We start from the raw sequence: 23,625 nt of genomic DNA, 5'->3' as shown, positions 1-23,625 counted from the left end.
GACATGCTCCACCACCTCACAAGCCTTAAAAATCTTGCGGGACCACAAAGCGGCTGCGAAGTGAACGGAAAGTGGAGGAAAGAAGTCTGCAGTCCGTAGCCCGCCATCGCCATTGACTTCTCTAAATTACGGTGACTGCAATAAGGACTGTGGCTGTCAGTTGTAAGACCGTGAGTACAATTTTACGTGGTATAAAACTGGTACAACACTAGACCTGCATCCCTGCACAGTTTGAACTATAGTGCGCCACTACGCTGCTCTATTACGCCGATGGAAACTGAGGCAGCAAATCACTATTGATCCCCATTGAAACCCAAAAACGCTGTGGGGTCTTGTGAGGTGGATATTCACAGTGGGGTTCACCAGCATGTTCAGCCCGGTTGGTCACGCTGCGGTACAGGAGGCCACTTACTACACCATGCGCTCAGAGCACCAGTGTGTAAGTCACCAATTCACACAACTTACAAAAATAAATACGGGGAGGAGATCTTGGCAGGTAACGTCCCCGGATCGATCATGAGGAGATGCTGTTCAGAGCATGACTCTCATCCAGGACCCAGAGGGGGGAGTGTTAAAGGTCTCTGAAATGAGCCACTCTGGACCTCAGGGGACATCAGAGTTGTTTCAACAGAGTGCACGGCCATGTCCGATTGACATCAGAGTCCGAATTGGCACAACCACGATTTCCTCAATTAACATCTTGGAACAAGAGAGGCTTATTACAGAAACCTCAGTCCCACCTATGCCAAATAATCCAGCCGCCACTTTGCAGGAAAAAGAGGAGGCGCATAGCCTTGCTATTATAGACGTAATTGCAACTGTCACGTCCTCCCCACTGAGAAACCATGAGGTGCCGGATGAGGTTCTCCTACTTCAGGGAGAGGAAATAAATGAACCCAAAGTCCCAGGGGTGTTCTCCAGCAGCAACTATAGCTACTGCCCCAAGACGGTTAGCCCCAACCTTGAAAGGCGTCTATATGTTTGGGAGACCCGACTTAGGAGCACAACAAAAACCTCTAAACCCCCTGAGGTGACTCATTCTCCCATTCAATGTCTATCACAGAAAAGAAGGTGGGAAGAGGTCCAGTCCATACATGATTCAACATCGGCCTAGAATAAAAGGGTCACATTGACTACGGATAAGGCTCAACAGTGTAGCCCTTCGCCCACCCCCTCAAATTCTGATTTCAATACGCAGGCCCTTATAGGGGAGGATGCATTATAAGAAAGTGAGAAAACAGAGAAGAATCAAGAGCGGCCCTTCTCGGTTGAAGATCTTTTGATGGACATGTTGAAGACCGGCCAAAGGCTCAACAGGTGATTGATGTAGGCCTAATAGCTTCCCTCACACTTATCCTTGCACCGTTCATTAAGTTGCATGAAAGCATGAATGAACAAATCAGGGATCAGACCACTGTAATGGCTATGCTCCAAACTAAACTTCTATTTTTGGACAGATTCGTAATGGCTATTCAAGGAAATCTGGAGAAAAACAAGGAGGATATCAGCATCATCCTCTATAATCTCATTGAATTAGCTATGAGAGACAAGACAAGAGGGGCCTGAATGCAGAACAAGGCTAAAAACAGATCAAAAACTAACAAAGATCTTACAGTGCTATCCCCCAACACGCATGAGGAAGAGGTGGAGGATGACAACATGGCGAAGTCAAAGATAGGAGAGGAAGGCCCCAAGTAGCCTGTCTTGCTCAGAAACCTTCTCATGTAGGCGACGAGAACCTGGACCAATTGCATGCTGCCCAGCAGGGTGTACTGGAGCACCCGCAATCTGAAGGGTACCCACCAACCTCAGGCACAACCTCCCCAGAGTCGGCCCACAAAGTTGTGGCTCAGTCTGTAGAAACAGGCACCCTGCAGGGCCAGCTGCCTAAGAAGAAATATGAAATATTTGATAAACTAGCCCCCCAAAGCCAGAGAGATGCCCTAAAAAAGAAATTGCCAAATGAAAAGGGAATAGCTCTCCCAACGAAAGTGAGCAGAGGCAAGTCCAATCAAGTTCAGTTAAAATCCCTGGGTAAAGAGAAACCAGCCTTAAGAAATGTAATTCCACCGAAAGCTACAGATGATACATCAGGCAAAAGGTGTCTATTAGGCCCCTTAGCATTAAATCGCCAGGCCACTGGGAGAAGGCGTTAGAGTCTCGACAACTCAATTAACCAAAGGCAAAGAAGTCCTATCAAGGTCCACGGTAACAAAATTCCCGGTTATCAGGTCGAGGGACGAGAGCATTGATATTCTGTCCTCCCAGACATCTGCAGCAACAGAGGAAGACGATCTTATTGACGTGATTAATCTTTCCACCTACTCCCTGGGAGAGGAAGAACCTGCAACTGACATTGATCAAGAAGAGCCAGTAGATTCCGGGCATATGTCACCCTACGAAATCCATAGTGATGGCACTAACAAAAGCATCGAGGAGGAAGAGGATAATGTGTCTCTGGGCAGTCCAGACGTTAGATCTAACTTGTCTAGGAGGAAGGCAGAAGAAGGGTTCTAACAAATCCCAAAGGGAGCATTGATCAGTCTATCCCAGAGGATCGGGAAACTTTGCCCCCCCCACAGGTAAAAGTCAGGATCTCATCTAAGGGCCAAGACAATGGACAAAATCGATTCCCATTTAAATCAATGGACCTTAAAAGACAGGACAGTCTGAGAAAATTCAGAGAGAAGTGGAGCTGCAGCCCTGACCTCCCAAAGAAGGTCAGCTAACCAGAACCAACATTGGGGATGGTCCAGGTTGGGAAGAGCACTATAAAAAAAAAAGAAACCGCCAATGAGACTTTCAGACTCACACTAGAAAGAGCCCTTGTCATCAAGGACAACTTGATATTGTAAAGGGCTAACATCTTGCGCCTCCTACACAGTGTTCCAACCTTGGCTCGAATCAATTCTAGGCACGTGCGCTTGGTAGAATTTTCAGGGGAAGATCAGCTAGATAAAATAATAATGTATCTGTCCTCTCCAAATAAGAAAGATCTATTATTAAGAGAGAGGGGAATTTTGCTCTTCATGGGCTTCGCCTTGGTCCATTATGACTCCCCTCAACAAGGTGAGCTAAGGGAAGTTCAGGAAAATTTGGAAGCTGAGCCACTAAGATCTCGACAGGAGATTAGGTGGCCACTCTTGGACTTGCATAAGTGGAATACCTTTAGGAAAGAAAGATCGCCAGCCATAAGGGCCATTTGCCCTCTTAATAATCGAAAAAATGTACCACTGTAGGGGAGAACAATACCATCCGTGAAGATAAAAAAAGATCTGAATGACGCCCAGAGACAAAATTCGAGTAAGGAAGACTGGGGTTGGTTGGCTGGGGCCCTGGCCGCTGGAAATGCCCAGTCATAGATGCCCAGGTGGAAGGGGGTCTCTGGGACTAATCAAGACCTTGGCAGGATCAGACTTGGCAGTTGGAATACGAGAGGTTTCGTCCACCTCTTTGGGGAGGGGGGCCTTAAAATTTCAGGAGTACGATATTGTTTGTCTACAGGAGATGTGACTCCAGGTTGCTCCCTTAGTGGAAGGTTTTACCATCTACCTTAATGCGGCAGAGAGGGGCTTGAAAGGCAGACCAACAGCGGGTTTCCTAATTGCATTGAACAGTGACAGGAGCTTCGAAGTACTCTACAAAATACAACAATCTCCACTGATCCAGGCATCAATAATGACATCAAGATCAGAACTCGCACACTACCCTAAAACAGTCTTGTTGATTAACCTGCATTGGAACGTGGCCGCTGCCATATGAAAGGCCTTTGTAAGCTCCATACTGGCTCTTATAGATGAGGCGCAAGACATCTGGCCAAATCTGGAGATCTTACTATGCAGTGACCTTAATATCCACTACTTTGATGTGAATTTTAAACTGATTCTGGACCATCCTCAATCAGCAACACTGTAAGTTTTGCGGGGCCTCCAATGGAGGGAGGAGCTTCCTTTGAGAAACATCTTCATGGTAATCGGTTTCACTAACAGGGATTTTCCACCAAATCCAACATGGAAAAGGGGAAAGGAAAAAAAGATCTTGGAGTATGTTTTCGCCTCCGTCAATATGCTTGTGTACATATCAGGCTTATTGGTCCAACACACGAATCTCAGTGATCATAACATTATGTCATTAACCATCAGTGAGTGGGCCACGGATAGGGCCCAGGTGTTCCCTTTAAGCTTGGAGGTGGAGCCGGGCAGAAATTGGATGAGACTGGAACAGATCTTGCCGTCCGTAGCAACCGCCTATGAAGGAGAGACCTCAGTTCAAGTACATCCACACTTGAAAGTATTTGATATAACTTAAATTTCTACTAATAAACCTGGTTTTATATAATGCCATACCTTCGATGGGGCAGTGGCTCAGAAAAAAAGCCCTAAACAAATCAGTCAGAGCCAATAGATTAATAAATACAGAGCTGTCAAGAGAAACATCAAGGAAATTAAAGCAGGGTTTCATAAATTAGCTAAAGACTCATAAATACTGGATGCTCCAACAAGACGCAGAGAAAATGTTGTATTCCATTGCATCTAAGAACACGGCTGAAACATAGAGACTGATGAACGCTGTCCACGCACCTCAGAATGCTTTGACCTTAAATCCAGTACCTGCTGCGTCCTGGGAAAGTCATTTTAGTCTATTGTATTCTCTTCCTGTGAACAGTAAAATCTTTGAGGAGGAGAGGACCAAAAGCCCATCAACCTTTTCGACAGAAAAGAGTGAGATCCTAGATCGGACCCAGAAAGCAAGCAACTCTTGGGCTGCAGGTCCTGATGGAGTAACCAATCTAACTCTCAAGAAAGACCCTGAAAAATGGGCCAGGAAAATGTATGATTGGTTTACACAGATTAAGAGGGAAAAATGAATGTCCGGAATCTTGGACGACCTTCATAATTGGGCCAATTTTCAAAAAGGCTGATAGTTCTAATCCAAGTAACTATAGGCTTATCGCCCTTTTGGAAGTGATGGGCAAAATCTTTGGCTCTTTGCTTCTGAAGGCCCTCGATGCCTGGGTGAAAGCTTCACAGCATTATGACCTGTGGCAAGCAGGCTTTGTGAAAGGCACAGGAACGACACTCAATTTCTTTGTGATTAACAGCATAAAGTCAAGAGCAAAAAGGAAAAACGGGTCTGAACTGTACCTTGCCTCAATTGATTTAGCTCCGGCATTCGATACTATAGATAGACGGATGCTCTGAGCTAACTTGAAATCATGGGGTTGTCCAGATGACATAAGGGAGGTGCTGAGGCTGCTACACGAAGACACTTCTTTGCAAATAAGGCTGGACCAAAAGGGGAACTTGAGTGACCGAATCCAGACATTTTAATTTCTTAAAACAAGCCTGTTCACTGGCACCTGCTATATTTAACCTATTCATTACCGATGTGAAGTCAGCTCTGGAGCCAGTAAGGTGTCCCCCCACCCCCCGTCTAGCAGGGGTGGTGATCGGTCGCCTGTTGTATGCAGACGATTTGATCCTGTTGGATCAAACCGAAGTGGGCCTCCAAAGACAACTGGAAGTATGGAAATCTACATCAATGCTAACTTCTCGAAAATCAACGTCCAGAAATCAAGAATCCTTACATTCGGATGGAAAAAGGGGGCCCCATTGAACAAAGCCAAAGCATGGTTTCTAAAAGGGGAAACATTTTGGAGGTTGCCTCTTTAACCTACCTGGGCATGTGCCTGAACAACAGCGCGATGGATGCACAAAGGGAATTTATGCTTCGAAAGTAAGGCCAAGAGCTTAGCTGCCCAAGCCAGAGTGATACTTGCTCGGTACTGTACATTTTCACTAATACCAGTCATCGAATTCTATCACCTAAAAGTCTCTCCAATTTTGACCTACGTGGCGGAAGCATCTTTCACTTCATCTTACGGCATTTGGATGAAATTGGAAGGAATTTTTGGGTGAAGTGTTTTGTCACTGCCAACTTGTGTTCCTGCTCAAGTCATAGAGGCCGAGTTGGGCCTGACCTCACTGTATGCATGCACAGTTTGGAAGTCTCTATCGTTTTTCAGAAAATGCTGCGAAGAAAACACAGAGGGTGCTCTGGCATGTAAAGGAAAAGCCATCCTCGGTGACACTGATCTACTACTCAAGGACTGGAGGGTAGTATGTATATCCATTCTGGAAGACCTGAATGAGACTGAACAACCCGGTAAAGGTCAAGCGTACACGTTACGACTTAGATTGGATCCAGCCCTTAGAGGCACGGCGGAGCCCCAAACTTTATGGAAGTAAATTCCCAGACATAAGGGCGAGGTGCACGATGCCCAAATACCTGAGTAAGTTCCATTGTAGACATCGGCGCAGCCAGTTTATGCATTTCAGGCTAAATCTGTTCCCCACTAAAGAACTTACCTAAGAGTGAAACCTCAGAGGAACTTCCAATGCAGACTGTGCGATTGTAAAAATGAGACTTTGTACCACCTGACTTTGATATGTCCTGGAACCAAAAATCTGAGAACAAAGCGGCTGGATGATTTCTAAATCAATCTACAACATTGACGGTCGAGGACTGATGGTCAAAATTAATGTTGGGGGAATGTGTCTCTACAACTTTAGCTCTGCTGGCCTTCTTGAAATACCTTTTCGACTTGTTATAGGATGACGACGGCTGGACGGACAAGCCATTTAAGCGCACAAGTTTCACTGATGATGAAATATAAATTTGCGGCCTTGAGAAACTCTGGACCTAAGGGGCTTGTCAGTTCCTGGCACAAATGTATTTTTCTTCCTATTTTCCATGATAAATCTACATTTATTTAAAAGGAAGACAACGAAATTCGTTAAATTGTTTTACCTCTCATATTTTACTTTCACTTCATTGACAGACTTTTTTCTTTGTGAATATTGCACTGTGATGATTATGCTTTATATTAATGCTGTTCTGGGTAAAAGGTTTATTTTAAACCAAAAGCCAATAAATAAAAAATAAAAAATAAACAAATATTGGGCCCCCGAACCTCCCTCAAACAGGACCACAACCCACCCAGAATTATGGAGCAAGAATCGGAACCATGGGAGGAAATCCCCTGGCTCGGAGGAGGTGACTGGAGGCCGGGTTCCTGATAAATGAAGCATGCGAAAGTGCGACGACATCTACCCAAGATGGCGGGCGCATAGAAGGAGGAGAGCAGCGACAACAAGAAAGCTTAGCAACCCCTCCGGCGAAGCGTGTGCAAGGAGACATACCACCCCAGAAGTGACGGTTAGCTCTGCAGACCCCAAGCGTGGACACCGAGAGCATGGCAAGCGCTGGTGGATTGAAGCACTCCTCCCACGCAACAAAGGGGATACGCAGAGAACGCGCACAATGATCAGGAAGCTACACTATGGAAGATCCCCCCAGAGAGACTAAATGCACAGACCAGAGGAAAGGGGCTACGTCGGTTGAGCACGCCGGCTCTTTCACGCCACGAGAAAGACAGATGTTGAGCGCATGCAGAGAATAGCCTGCATAGCCCAACAACCCTGCATACATAAGCGAATATCCTTCACAGCCTAATGGCCCTGCATACATAGAAAGCGCCAGACCTGGCGGGAGGGCCAAAGCAAGGGGCGCAGGTCCTGAAATCAATGAGTTACCCTGGGGAGAGAAAAAAACGTGGTGAAGCAAAAGGAAGCATCTGCCCCAGGGGGACTACGTGACAGCACTCTAGAATCAGAAAGAAAGGATCTACAGACTCAATAGCTGAGGCCCCGTGGGGGAATACACTACAACAGTGAAGTAAGGAATGGCAATGAGGAACTCATAACGTGAAGGGGAGACGCAAAATTAAGGCTGTGAGGCCTTGAAACACACAGAGAAGCCCACCTGCTACAAGCCTACCCAGATGGGGAAGAAAAGAAGGAAAGACAGGAGTCCCAAAGCTTGAATCTACTGAAGACCTTTCCGGTGGAGGAGAAAGAAAGTAAAGTGAAATTATCATTCAAAAGGGGGGCCAAAAGAGGGGGCAAGATCTGTAAGGTCAGAATGGCAAAGAATTTGAGCAGGGGCCCTCCTTCGGGTGACATCAAGGCCATGATGCAGAATCAGGACCCTGCAAGGAGACAACAGACTGTGGCGCAAATCTACTCTCCGGTGAGCTCCGAGACGTACCTAGAAGGAGAGGACCCTCCCACGAGGCATTCGGATCTGCAGGAAATGCTTGCTGAGATGAAGAAGGAAATAAAAGACTGTGGGCCTCATTACGACCCTGGAGGTACCGAGTCTGGGTTCCCTGATCCGGGTTCCCCCCACAGGGCTCAATGGAAATGGGGATGATGCTAACAACAGGCACGTTAATGACGGGCCCGTTGTTAGCATCCTGGTCTGCTCGCGGGACCCGCTAAGGATGCCTGGTTTTACCAGGCGCCCTTAGCGGGTCCCGCAAGCAAACCTCGTAATGAGGTGGTAGGGGGTTAACGGCCCGGCAGCTCTACTGCCACCATTAACCCCCTACCACCAGGGTCATAATGAGGTCCTGTGTTATTAGCCTCAACAAGTCCATCACGGATCTGAACAGGCAAGTCTCTGCAATTGAGAACAGGTTGGAAGAGATGGAGACGACACTTTGCGTGTAAGGATACGAATAAGGAGAACTGGCCAAGCAAATGGACTCATTTGAGCAACAAATGGAATGGGTTGTGGCCACGCAAAAGGACAGTCAAAATAGATCTTGAAGGAATAATATCAGACTTAGGGGCCCACCAATGGCGGTCACGGAAGCTGAAATGCATGTTTACATTCAGGCACTATTCCAACTGGTCCTGGGAAACTCTGAAGGTGAGAAAGTAATGCTGGACATGACACATACGATATACAATGCCTATCAACAAAAGAAAAACCTGGTGCCGGATGTGATCACAAGAGTGCACTTCTTCCAGGCGAAGGAACAGATTATGAATCCCGCAATTGGAATAGAACCAATCAGGTTCTGGGACTCACACATCACGTTCTATCAGGATATGGCCCAAGCTACACTGTTGAGGCAAAAGAGGCTTTGGGTAGTCACAAGCTGGCTACAAGAGTAAGGGGTTAGTTACAGATGGACTTTCCGTGTGGGCTCCGATTCGAATATCAGGGAAAGAAATATCACATAACAAAGGAGGAGGAAATGGCAAGGACGATGACTCACATTCAAAAGACCCTTCACTGAAGAGAAACCCTGATAAATGCCCAGGACGCACAACTAGGAAGGAAGGGTGGCAACAGGGGCACCCTTACCCAAAAGGAAGGGGGAGAGGTCTAAAACATAATGATGATACTTGAAGAAAACTCTATGGTGAGATGCAGGATATACACAAGCAGGATAGAGTCTCTGGGGGGAAGAAGAAGAAATGAACTCGGAGGAGAGGGTTCGAGAAAGATGGATTGGGGGTACATCGAGTGGTAAGGGAGGGCGGGTAAAGGAGGTGCAGGGTCGGAAAGAAACCCGGATTGGTTTATCCACCAGGACCAGGTGTTTCAACTGGTCGAATATGCATATGAAGCATAAGTTGGGGATATTGGGGGGGACCAGGTTGAGTTACTTACTGTTTTAAGGGATATTTACATGGCTCAGATCTTATTGGGGATCGGGAATGAAAACAAAAGGCAATGGCAAGCGGGAATCTTACAACCCCTTGAGTACGACTGACATGAAAATGGTAACCCTGAATGTTCAGGTTCTAAATTCACAGATGAAACGCTGCTCCATATTAAAACGGCTATCAGATCTTCAAGCATCGGTGGTAGTCCTAAGAGAAACACACCTTCTATCTGCAGATGAAAGGAGGATGACATATCGCAAACAATATTTTGCAACAAGCAGGACTAAAACTAGGGGTGTGGCAATCTTACTGGGATCCTCACTGACATTTCGGAACCAGTTCTGTTACGGGGAGCCAGAGGGAGATATTTAGTACTCAAAGGCACTCTGGGAGGTCAGACATTTACTTTGATAGCACTCTATGGCCCAAATGAAAAGCAGAACCTTTATCTGGGCACCGCGCTTCAGAAAATAGGCAGTTGGTGCGAGGGTCAGGTGGTAATCGGAGGAGACTTCAACTGCGTTATGGATCCAAAGCTAGATAAAACACCCCCCCCCCCCACAGGTAATGACAATAGGAACTGACAAGACCTGGGGAAATTCTTCTGAGACCTAGACCTAATAGAGGGCTGGAGATTCTTCCACAACACTGAAAAAGACTATACACATTATTCAGCGGTGCATAAGGGATACTCGAGGATAGATATGGTCCTAGTTTCAGCAACGTTAATCCCACACATAATAACAATAGATATTGGCATCAAGTACCTCACGGACCATGCTCTGGTGATACTGCAAATTGAAATGCATGCAGATAAGAATTTGGGCAGGAAACGATGGAGAATGAATGTACTAATCCTAAGGGACATTGCTCTTAGGGCTTACATGGAGAAAGCGATTACTAACTATTTCACGTAGAATGACACTGGGGACGTAGACTGGCGTGTGGTAAGGGATGCTGGGAAAGCAGTGATAAGGGGGAATTTATCTCACCGGCTGCATCATACATAAAGGGGAGAGAAGCAGTGCGAAAAAGGAACTGGAAAGGGAGGTTCAACCGGCAGAAGCATAACACAAATCTAAACAATCACAAAGATCGCTAGTAATATTGTGAAGCCTAAGAGTGCAATTAGAGGCACATATGGCTGAGCGCTCTGTGCAGAACCTTCTGAATACTAACCAAGCATACTATATTCAAGGGGGCAAGGCTGACCAATTACTAGCAGCTGAATTGCAGAAGCAAAAACCCCATAATTACATCTCAAGTTTGCAAGACGAGCAGGGCGACCTACACGTTGCAGAAGCGGACAAAGTGAGGATCATGGAGCATTTCCATGCAACCCTGTTAAAACAAGAAGAGATGGACCCAGGCCTCCAAACAGCCTTCATTGGAAATGTTGTGTTGCCCCGGCTGTCCAGAGAGGAAAGGGAGACTCTAGAAAGGCCCATCACGGGCAGAGGAAATCAACAAAGCCATAACACCCTTACCGGGTAGCAAAACACCCAGACCGGATGGTTTTGGAAATAGATACTATAAAACGTTCAGAGTACAACTGGTGACTCCCATGACATGCTTAATAATATCAAAGAGAACGGGACAGTCACAGAGGATATGGGTAAATCCACCACTGTGCTGATCCCCATACCAGGAAAAGACAAAACTGAATGCGGCAATTATCACCCTATTTCCCTACTGAATAGTGATGCTAAAATATACGCAAAGGTTCTAACAGGGAGGTTAGCAAGAGTCCTACCAGGGATAATACACGAAGACCCAGTTGGGTTCATAATGGGGTGACACAAGAAGGATAACATAAGGAGGGCAATAGACATAATAGACTTGGGTACTAGAACCGAGCAGAAATGTTCTATAGCAGCACTAGATGCTCTGTATGCGGACGATATCTTATTATTCCTTAGAGAGACAAAACAAACCCTGCCGAAAGTGATGGCTAGACTTTGAGAATTTGCAGCAGTATCAGGATTCACTATCAATTTCAACAAATCCAAAGCCCTCAACATAACAGATAATCAGAATGAAATATGGGAATTGAGCAGGGGTCACCCATTGACCTGGGAAGATAAAGGCATATAATAATTGGGGATAATCCTAACAAAAGGGTACAAGGAGTTATACGGGGCAAATATTCCTCCTCTGTGGAAAAGCTTAATAGAGGATCTCCATAGATGGGATACACATGAGCTTTCATGGTTCGGCAGAATAGCGGCGGTCAAAATGACAATAATACCCTGACTGCTATACATAACTAGTTCACTCCCCATAGACATACCAACCTGGATGATTAGGACCCTACAGATAGATATAATTTCCTTCATATGGCATAAAAGGAAACCTAGGATTCAAAGGACGGTTATCTTCCGCCCGACATGGATGGGGGGATTGGGAGTCCCAGATGTGAAGCGGTATATTTTAGCAGCCCAATTAGTGCCCAAGTTACAATAGTCGGAATCTGAAACAGACAAGGGCTGGGGCAAAAGCAAGCAGGAAGTGACCTCCATCCCACTGAGTGCACTACAGTTCTTGAGATATGGGATAAGAGGAGCGGGAGGACTGTACTAGAAGAAACAAAAGCATCACTTCAGGCACTGAAATGGGGGAAAATAATCCCGGGATTAGGGCCTCATAGCCCAATGTGTTATAATGCAGACTTCACCCCGGGAAGGAACACAACCTATTGGGAGAGATGGGAAGGGTGGGATAAACTGAAACAAAAAGACTTCTATCACAATGGGAACCCACTACTCTTCGAGGAATGCAAGCAGACATTTCATATAGGAGAAGGAGAGAGGTACAAATATATACAAATTAGACACTGGATTTCTCAAAGGGACCTAAAAATGGCAGGCACAAGGGCACCACTGGGATTGGAACTAACCATGCGGGAGGGGTCTACTGCTAAAGGGATCTCGAGAATATATAGGTTACTAGACAGAAAGCAACTTACAGATGATCTTCCCTATATGGCTAGATGGGAGAAAGACTTGGGGGTCACTATCTCGGAAGAGGAATGGGGACAAATTTGGAGGAGGGTCCACACGACATCTAAATGTATGGCTATAAAGGAGTTGGCATACAAAATCTGCCACAGATGGTACCTGACCCACCAGCGCCTACATATGATGAACACAAACTACTATTCCTTATGCTGGAGGCAATTTGGGGAACAGGAACTCTGGGTCACATGTGGTGGTGCCCTAAGGCCAAAATATATTGGAAATAATTTCTGGGCCACATTAAACAGATCACAGGGGCACAACTACCTGATTTGCCAGTGGTGATATTGTTGGGGGCAGAGGTAGAAGGGATCTACGCGGCAAGTGGGGCTACTGCAGCACTCATCACACACCTATTGACAGTGGCTCGAATGACCCTAGTCAAGAACTGGAAAACATGTTGGTGGGTCAAAATCTGGAACGTATTACCTATGGGGAAGGTGTGTGCTTTAAAAGCTGGGACATATCAGAAGTTCTTGAAGATTTGACTCCCCTTTCATGAATATGTTAAGGCAAGCAACACCAATTCCACAAGTCAAAATTGCTTAAAAATATGAGTGTATTGTAAAATGGAGACGGGATTACCACATAGAGTGCTGCTTAGGTAACGGCTGTCTGTGAGACATAAGATCTGTATTAAGCCATATTTGTTCAGTTATGAGGGAGGGTTTGGGGGGGTTGATAATTTATTACATGTTGGGTTCAACTTCCTTTGTTCAGTGTTTACAATGTAAAAGGAACTCATTGCATTGACGACAAACAACCCTAATAAGTCCCCTTGAACTGTGCCTTGAAAATTAAAATTTACATTGAAAAGAATAGGAGCAAATTGTATGTAATGAAATAAATGTGATGTAGCATGGAGTTCATATAAATAAAGCTTTAAAAAAGAAAAGAAATGTGGAGTGGGCTGATAGGTCTATTGCTTAGAAATCCTGCCTTGTCCATAACGGCATATCCTCGATCTGTCTGATCATCCCACTGATGCATATAGATCTTTGTTAAACTAGCAGAAAAATACTGAATTGATAAGGACAAGAACAATGGAAGAAGATGAATCAATGCGTGTGGCTCACTTAGGAGTGGCTGATATCTTTGCTAAAAGGGTGAGGATAGCAACCTTATCTTTCAACCTTGTCCAAGTCTCAAATACAATGGGCCTCATTACGACCCAGGCGGTAAGTTACCGCCTGGGTCGTACCTTTACCACCATGGCGTAAACTACGTTTACGCCATGGTGGTTGGCGGACTTACCGCCCCATTCCGAGGTTGGTGGGGCGGTAAGTCCCCAATCCCCATTTACCCTTCCCCATTCCTATTTTTGCCCCATAGGGCATAATGGGAGTGGGGAAGGCGTTAATTACGCCACCGTAAATTACGGTGGCGTAATTAACAACAAGGTCCCTTAGCGCCATGGATTTTAACATCTGCTAAAAGCAGGTGTTAAATCCTCCATGGCGCTAAGGGACCTCGGAATCAGGCGGTAAGGGTCGGCGCTGTTTACGCTGCCGTAAACCCCTTACCGCCTGGGTCGTAATGAGGCCCACTGCCTTTTGTGCTCTGGCCAGGGTAGATATCTTGGCAAACAATCAGAAGAAATGGAACAGTACACTTAGTGCAAAGTGCAAATTGATGTAGGAGGAGGATGAACATACACTGTTTGTCTGTTCTGTTTCTTTGCTGGCACCCTTAAGCCCCCAGGTCAGTGGTTGTGCAATCTAATTTTTAAAAAAAATAAAATAAAGAACATATGCGCCATTTTGTCTTTACATGCCCTGCATATGAGCCTTTAAGGCCAAGAAGTATTTAACCTCATTTACTGAAAGAAGGCTTTACTGAGCAAGGGAATGCAGAAATGCCCCTTCTTCTGGGGGACTTCAACTGTGATATCACTAAATCAGTGGCTTGTCTTATTTACGGGGCTTGGCGGCAAAGACAATCTATGCTGAGCACTTTTTCTAGGTTCTTACAGGTGCTGCGAATGAGAATGATTCCAGATATTTCCTCAGACTCTCCACTGGGACCTGCCTATGCTCCTTAATGGGGCTGTTTAAATTAGGGGTGAACAGAGTGACGTGTGCTTATTCTTTTCAAGCTCAACCCTCTCCTTTTAGGTGAGACATTATATTCTATATTTCATTCAAAGGCAATGTGCGAAATTGTGGTTTTTAGTGTTCGGATAGGAAACTTTGAATATTAGTGCATTTTATTTGATTGTGTTGTTTTTATATTTCAGTCATTGCAAAGCATCAAAGCTTCTCTCAGCCTCGCAGTTAGAAGCTGGAACAGTTAAGAGGGTCTGTAGTAGCTTCCCCTACTGTGCTCCTTCTGTGGGAAGCATCATTTGAAAAATGCCTACCGATTTTGAGACTGAAGAATACTTATGGATGCTTGATAAGGTTGTTGTGCATAGAGGAGGAAATATTCTGTGTATGTTTATGGGTATTTAGCAAACATTTTGGAGCTTCTCCCTTGGTGGTGGAAGAGTGGAATGAAAGAGATTGGAAGGTGGCAGTGGGGAGAGTGAAAGAAGGGAGTGGACAAGAGGACAGTATAAGATTTGTTAACCTATTAGAGTGAGAGTGGTGGGAAAGGATTATCAGGGTGGAGCAGCATCTGAATGGAGGGGTGGGCAGGGCCAGTGCAATGATTTTCGCCACCCTAGGCCAAAGGCCATTTTGCAACCCTCCCGCTACCCACTACATGTGTCTTGACTTTAGCATCCCCTTCCCCAAAATGTGTCTTCATCCCTTAACATGCATGGCCTTCCCACAACAATCACAAACTGCTGTTTTGACATCATATTTTAGATCGTCTTTTGATGAGGTAAAATCAAAAAAATTATTTATTTTTTTTATTTTTTTTATTGTAACAATTCGTTTTTTACAAACTTTAATTACAAAACACGAACAATCACATCAAATACACTTCATTAGATGATTAAAACGCACATAGGTCCACACATACATATGGGTTCAACCAATACTGTAACCCGTATGCTTCAAGATGTTACGGGGCATCTCCCTACTCCAGCAGTTTTTCCAAAAAATCTATCACTGCACAAGTTAACATCACATTGTTTCCAGTCAGCACCCTCCACCACCACTCATCCATATTAATGTTAGCTGATACAAATCTGCCCAAAAAGCAAATTCGTTGAGTGGTTATTGTGGGACATTCCATGATTAGATGTAAAATCAAAATACTCTTGCATGTACCCTAACACTCAGGATAATTAAGAAAAATCTATATCAGGCATAATTAACAAAAATAATGAACTTTGGGCAACCAACCCCCCACACAGCTCCCCATTTCCCACGCAACTTTACCAACACAGACACACGTGTTTGCATGAGCCATTTTACTATGTTTTACTTGGTTAATGTGGGTTTCCTCAATGGTTTATAGTGGTCATGTTTAAAGAATGTTGGCAGGAGATTTTCACTTACTTTTACCAACCCCGCTTGCTCTCTAGCGGCACTGATAGATTTGATGGGGAGCAATCCCTGGCTTTGCTTTCAGTATCTTTGCGTTGCCTCCACCTTCACTAAACCAAGCGGCAAGTCAGTGAAAGGCAGATGGTGCTGTTGGCTGGCGGTAGCCTTTCTACTTATACCACTAGCTCAAAGTTGGTGGTATTCCCATCACACCCTTCTTTCATGCATCAGAGATGGCAAAGAAATCCCCAGACGAGTGGGGGGAATTCCTTTGGGATCTTAAGGCCTGGGAGGGGGGTAGAAGTGGAACCCCCCCTCCTGCCATGAGCAGTTGGGATCCTATCCAAAGCACTATCTTGCGTTGCAGGTAAATTCTTCAACCAGTCTGACTGCTGACAATGTGCATCAGTTAGCAATGACTGTGAAAATGAGACAGCGGTTATGCCTCCCGACCTGGCCACGAGAGTGGTGAGGATGCAGAAGCTCTGCTTCCGTTATGTTTCCTAAATGGGGGCTTTAGTGCACTCTCCAACTGGAAGTGTCAACCATGTTTACTGGCTTGATATTCTTTCAATTGTGCCATTTCCCACAAACCTTGCCCCAAAAAAGCACCTATGGTGGTATTACGTTTCTTTGTGAAGTTATGAATTGTTTTGTCAACGTGGCCCACTCTGACATGTCCTTAACACACTAAACAGGTACAGCAGTGACTGAAACAGCGCAAACTATATTCACACGCAGAAAACACATCACATGCATCAGAAGTTCAAAGTTCCCTGACATACAGGAAATGTGCAATATCTATAGCATCAGAGCAAGTGACTCCCACACAAAGAATAGGTACAGCACAGGAAGCAACATTAATAGTAACACTACATGCTACTATCACACAGTGACCAGGTAAAGCATGGGTGGCAGCAGTGGTAGCTTCCCTCAAGTACACCCATAACAGTGACTTGGTAGGCAACAGCACCGCAAAGTTCCCCATTCTTCACAAATACAGAACATGGGCAGGCCCACCACAGACCTCCACCACAAATAGAACAGGTATAGCCTAGGCAGGGCCTGTGAAAGCTTTCCTTATACAGACAGTATGGATGGGCCTGTGAAAGCTTCCCTCAACATCCATCAGGTATGGCATCGGTTAGGCCAATAGAAATGTTCCCCACAAACTGGTGCAGCATGTGCAGGGTTACTGACAGCTTCACACACAAATATGTATGTCATGTTTAGGGCCAGTGCAAGCTTCTCTATCAAAGAGGTATAACATGTGCAGGTGCCCCTATGGGGCAAAAATGGCAATGGGGAAGGGCAAATGGTGAATGGGGAATTACCGCCCCACTCACCTTGGAATGGGTCGGTAATTCCGCCATCCACCATGCCGGAGTCCGGCATGGACCATGGTGCTAATAGCACCATGGTCCACCGCCTGATTCGTAATGAGGGATAATGTCTAAAAAAAATTGTACTGAAAGCACAACACACTTTGCCTTATTCTGAGGTTGTGAAGAAAATTCTAATTAGTTCCGTGTTGCAGAACTTTTATGAGACCCCTACTCACATCCAATCTTCTGCCTGCTCGGGGTGTCTGGATCAGCAGGCCCATTCTCCGCCTACAGACGTTTCAGGAGGGATCTACCATGATTATGACCTGCCTTGAGTGAGTGGCCAGGGGGGTTCTGATGTTGTTTTCTAAAGACTTCCTGCTAGGCCTCCATGTTTTACTTTTGCACCAGCAATGTCTAAAAACAGGTATAAGTAAGAAATAAGACTACTTCTCAAGGATGTCATTTCACCAAAATGCTATGGGTAGCGGAAGTGACATTGCACTACCCTTGACCTCTGATGACATCACAGGAAGTGATGTCATCTGGCCCCACCCTGAAGTGACATCACGGGAAGCGATGGAGCACAACCTTTCACCTCTTGACAAAACAGGAAGTGGCATCACACAGCATTGTTGCTAAGTATACTATGAAAAATATGATTACGGTATCACTGTAAAGTGATATACATTGCATACAAGAATGGATCACCATATGTATCATTAATATCAGTGCTTATAGGACCATATTACCAAATTACTGTCAATGCAAGCAGACATCCAAGGCCAAACGATAATGATGTGTTATTATATAGCACTTAGGCTTAAGCGCTTCATATCGAACAAATATACATATAGGGCCTCATCACGACCTCGGCGGTAACGCCGGCGGTATTAGCGCGGGGGCTATTAGCGCGACCGCCATAGCCCCCGGCGCTAATAGCGCTGGATCACGAGTTGGGCTGACTTGGAAGTCCCCATTCCCCATTGAGCCCATTCGGGAATGCCCCATTCCCCTATCTCGCGCCCACCCACTGGAATGCCCTACCTCCCACAATCCGTGGCGAGGACTCCCTCACCACCTTCCGCAAAACACTCAAAACTACCCTCTTCGCATAAGGACCGACACATCAGCACGAATACTTATCATATATGTTGTAATATACGGCCAAATGCAATATTTGTAACAACAGTATGATTTCTTGTACTATTCATAATGTGTCAACAATCGCTATCATATGTACCATGTAACTAAGTTATTGCAAGTAACAGCACCTCAATGCCCCTGGGCTGCTTGCGCGCTATATAAATATAAATAAATAAATAAATAAATAAATAAATAAATAAAAATTGGGCTCAATGGGGAAATTTCGCAATCATACCGCCGGCGGATTTCCCACCGGCGATATGAGCGCGAATTCTCGGCGGATTTCACACCAGCTCAGAGCTGGGTTGAAATCCGCCGAGGCCCTGATTCAGAGGACCCTTAAATCCAGCGGTAATAGCGCTACCGCCGGATTTAAGGGTTACCGCCGAGGTCGTGATGAGGCCCATAGTATCAACCAACCTGTGCTGGCACTCCTATATCAACCTCAGCAGGAAGAAAGGCTGAGTTGACCTTGCTGGGAGTCAAACCTGCAACCTGTAGATCACACACACATTGCAGCAGCGAGCGCAATACCGAGTGAACTATCTTACTGGCTATAGCTACCAGAAAGCCAGCCACTCCAGAAACAAAGAGCCACATGCTGCTGGCCACAAACGAGGTGCCTCAACAAAAAAAAAAAGCGTATTTTATTTCTTTTTAGGGGTAGCAAGGGAGATCACAGGATACTTCAGGTGTCGCAGTTGCGACCCCTTGTAATAATAATAATAATAATTAATTAGGCATTTATATAGCGCTACGAACCCTCAGGTATCTGAGCGCTGCTTATTATTACCCATGGTGTGTGGTGCTCATTTATCGACCTCGGAAGGATGAAACGCTGAGTTTGGCGCTGCCGGGATTCGAACCTGCGTCAGCAGGCTCTGCACTGATGTCAAAGCGAGCGCTCTACTCGCTGTGCCACTTGACCGGCTATGTAACTGCCAAATGACGTTGTTGCTACTTCTACTGCTAGGTTAGTGACTCCGAGACCTGTGAGCACTGTGGTTTGCTGCAGTGCATCACATAGCCACTTTATTTTCGATTGGTTTACTACTTTTTAGTAATTGATTACAGAGGCAAACAAACTGTGTATATAGCACCCCTTGCTAGCCAGCAGCTGCCTAGTTCGCCTACTGATTGCACCAGCCCTGGGGTTGGGCATATATATGTAGATTATAACATTGATAAACGTCTCCAGCTCCAATTACTTATTTGTGTACTAGCATGCCTGCAATAACACTTTAGAACATGCATTGACAAAGCCAATAGTTGTTGTTGCTGTATAAGCATTTATATAGGTAGAAACTTCATAACTCTAGGTGTACATGCTAATTACTAGCTATTTTAATCATAAGCCCAGAAAAACGTTGCTTGTTATTCTTCCATATGTGGAGGAGTGTGTCTCCTCTGTGTTTCCAAAAATTGGTGCGTAGTAATCAATTAGCAGTGATCAAACGTGTCGCCAGCTGTGCATGTGTGTTATTTTCACGTACTCGTCACCACTGTAAGGTCCCCAACCCGGACAGCCGGCCGGGTTCGGGATCATGCTAGGCCGTGCATGGGGGCCTCCTGATGTGCACCACGTGAGGCAAGAAGACACGACACACAAGTTACTCAGCGTATCCCAAACTGCCAACCTTCCGGCAGGGCGGGTCTTTTATTGTGCCTCACGTAACCGCGCATGTGGGACGTAAGGCGGATATAACACCCACGTCTCTCTCTCTTTCTCGATCTTTCTCCCTCGGCCCCTCAACACCAGCTGGGACATATCAAAAACACGTACCTTTTTGTTAGTTCATCTTTTATGTAATACATTTAATTTAGCTTGAACCTTGCCTAAAGCCATGCAGAGATAATGCTGTGCAATAAGCAACATTGCAATACAAAATGCTATTAAGAAAATCTCTGAGGAAGGGGTATAGTGCAAAAGAAAACGTTAGGCTTAAAGCACAATGATCAGGAATGAATGAGCAAAAGCAAAAGACTACTTAAAGGAAGAGAAATGCTTTCAAATCTGCGAAAAGCATGGAGAAATGGGGCCAGTGCAAATGTACAGGGAGTGCATTCCGAATACGTGGAATAGCTCAGGAAAAATCACAACGGAAAGTGAGTACCTTTCTTGCACAAGGAATATCTAAGCGAGTAAGGGTCTTACTAGATGTATCTGACAATCCCTCAGCGAGCTCAAGCTTTCTTGCTAGTTAGAAGGTTACTGCGGATGTGCGGTGGCCCAAAGGCAATACAGAAGATCTTAAAAAGGACAGGAGACTCCAGGGGAAGTCTCTTTAGTAGCTGCATCAATAGCCTGGCCCATGCAATGTATACTGTTAGGATTGACGTCCACATTTTCGCAGACCATGCCAAGATCCAGTCTAAACTAAAAGGAGGGCCTCTGCACCCCCAAAACCTAGCACATTGCCTGTGTCAATTTCAACAGCTGAGCTGGACACATGATCTCTGCAGGAATGACACACAAGAGCCCTGGAGGCCTCTCATTTTCTCTTAGCCTGGTCGAGCACTCTAGGCTCACCCAGACTCCAGTCCTGAAATCACTAAATGTAGGTGTACCTTCAACCGTAACATCGCTTTTACTCCCCCAGCACATGCAGTGTCCAATAATGTGTGTTCTACCAGCTATGCCTCCTGAAAGGGGTCCTTGTCCTTTTGCTGATAACCCCCCCTTTGTCCACACAGTTTTCACCTCGTGATTGAACCACTGCAACTACCCATACATTGGGCTCCCGGAAAATGACCATATCAAATATTCGGAGTCCAAAGCCTTGCCTCCAGGCTCTTTGTCTGAATAATGCATTAAGATAGCATCACACCAGCACTAAGGACCAGATGCTGGCTTCCGCCCTGGAAAAGAGTTCACCTCAAGACCTTCTGTCTGACCCATAAGACCTTCCGTGGTTGTTCACTAGGACAGCTTTCTAGAATCTATAAACCATGTCAACCAAAATGGCGCCTCGAGTAATAATCACATTCTCAGCATTATTAAATTCAGAGCATTACTATACAATAACATGTACCCATAAATGCCATGGAGGCACTGCTGTTGCAATAACATGCAGATTTCTCTGAAGCAAACACATGTAGTGGTCCTGATCACCTGCTTACATGACCATCGTAGGCTCTAAGGTAAAAGGTTAGGTTCTATGTCCTTTCATCGCCAGGCATTTCAAAGCCTGCATTTTAAACGTGTATAATATAAGGGAAAAACCCCACCTCCCCCATTTATTTTCAACTATGCCGACCCCCCAACCCCTTATTTGCCCTTCCCCCCGCCCCCACCAAAAAATTCGATTAACTCTTTCGTTATATTATACACGTTTAAAATGCAGGTTTTAAAATGCCTTGTGATTAAAGGACGTCGTACCAAAAGTTAAAAACACTCGTGCCAAGTTTTCAAATAAATAGTCATTACATAACATCAGAGTCAACACTGAATTTAATTAATCAATTGATTTATTTAAGAATGTGTAAAGAGCTAGACACTGCTTTTTGGCAGCCTTCTCACTCAGTTAGAGAGTTGTCACAGGGTCCAAGTACCAAACAAGTTCTTAGGAAATGAAGGATAGCTTTTTGTTTTTGGCGCTTTTGATGTCGCTTGCTCCACCTATATGCAAAAAGGTTGCAACAGGTAATAGAGCAAAAGAAAGGAGTGTCAGAAAGCAGGCCTTCTAGTTGTCATGGCAACTGACAATGCATGTGGCATGAATTGGCCTAAGTACTACACGCACATTGATTTGTTTTCTGCAGCTGGCATTGTCGCCAAAGAACTCGCCCTTCCTACTTTCCTCGTGAGAAGGGTGTGCGGCTGGTAAGCTTGAAGCACATCTGTACGAGAAGCACACTCCCGGAGAGTTGCGGAAAGCAAGATGGGCTGCTGAGTGATTGAGTTATAAGCTCCAGCTCAAACAGAATAGCCCTAGCCAGCAGTTTACAGAGTCCAAATGACCATATATGGCTTGTGGTTTGCAGACATTTGAGTGTCGGGTTTAGTGTTGTGAAAAACTAAATGAGCAGAGAGCCCAGAGTACATTGCATGCTCAGATGGTTTATGCTTGAATCAGTATCACTGACATATTTCAAATGTACATTGCTGTCTTCATTCTTATGCTCCCAAAATGATCTTTGATGTAATGCAAATCGCTACTAAGCCACATAGGTCCTATATGTCCCCCTTCCTTTTTGCATAGACTATTTCCTTACAGAATGAGGGCGGTTTATTTACACACTGGTTGAATTGTTTACATGAAAGTGTATTTTTACATATCTCATAGAAAAGAATTTACAATCTTGAGACTGGATTCAAATAATGCCATCAGATACCTTAAATGCTATCATGAGTGCCCCAAAGTACATGTTTGCAGGGTGTGATGGTTTATTTTTTGGGCAAAGCAGCACATACTGCAGATAACGTCCATCATTATTTAGGCACAACATTCAGGCCACCCCCCTTTGTTGGAGCCCTTCTCGATTTTGCAACCCACTTAAAGCACTCCTTGACCATCCTGACCCTTATTTGAACGAAACGTTAAAGAAAGGCTAGTAGGCATGTTAGTCCTTAGTTTGCAGCGGGAAGAGGGATGGTGCTTGGTTTTATTTTGCTCTCTCCCACCCCCGAATACTGACTTACCCTCAGTCCCCGTCACCTCACTCTATGCATGCTGCAGTGCAGTCAGGTGACGGCACAAGCACACAACTCACTCTTCTTCTTTTTTCTGTTTGTCTCCCTGTCAGCTATCTTACTTTACCCCACCCCACTATCCTACACCACTACTCCACTCCACCACATTGGTCCACCAGCTCCACAACACCACATCATCACCACACCCCTACACCACCACATCCTGCTTAAACACTACACCATTCCACAACAACACCCACCTCCATGCTATCACTCCACTCTACTACACCACTGCACCACACCACAATCACAACACCAGTCCATACCTCCACACCACCACTCTAAACCTCCCACTCTTTTTAAAAAAAATGTATTAGTTGTTATGGTCAATATAACTCGACCTTTCAACATTTACAAACGGAGTTCATCATACAATCATCATGTTTACAATCTTTCAACTTAATGAATTTACAACAATTCATTTTTTCTCTGATAATAAAATACATTGGGCCTCATTACGACCTCGGCGGTAGCCATGCCGCTATTGGC

The sequence above is a fragment of the Ambystoma mexicanum genome, chromosome 5q (genome assembly GCF_040938575.1).
Source record: "Ambystoma mexicanum isolate Mex_15411 chromosome 5q, UKY_AmexF1_1, whole genome shotgun sequence".
Taxonomy (NCBI): Eukaryota; Metazoa; Chordata; class Amphibia; order Caudata; family Ambystomatidae; genus Ambystoma; species Ambystoma mexicanum.
Note: the sequence above shows the minus strand (reverse complement) of the source record.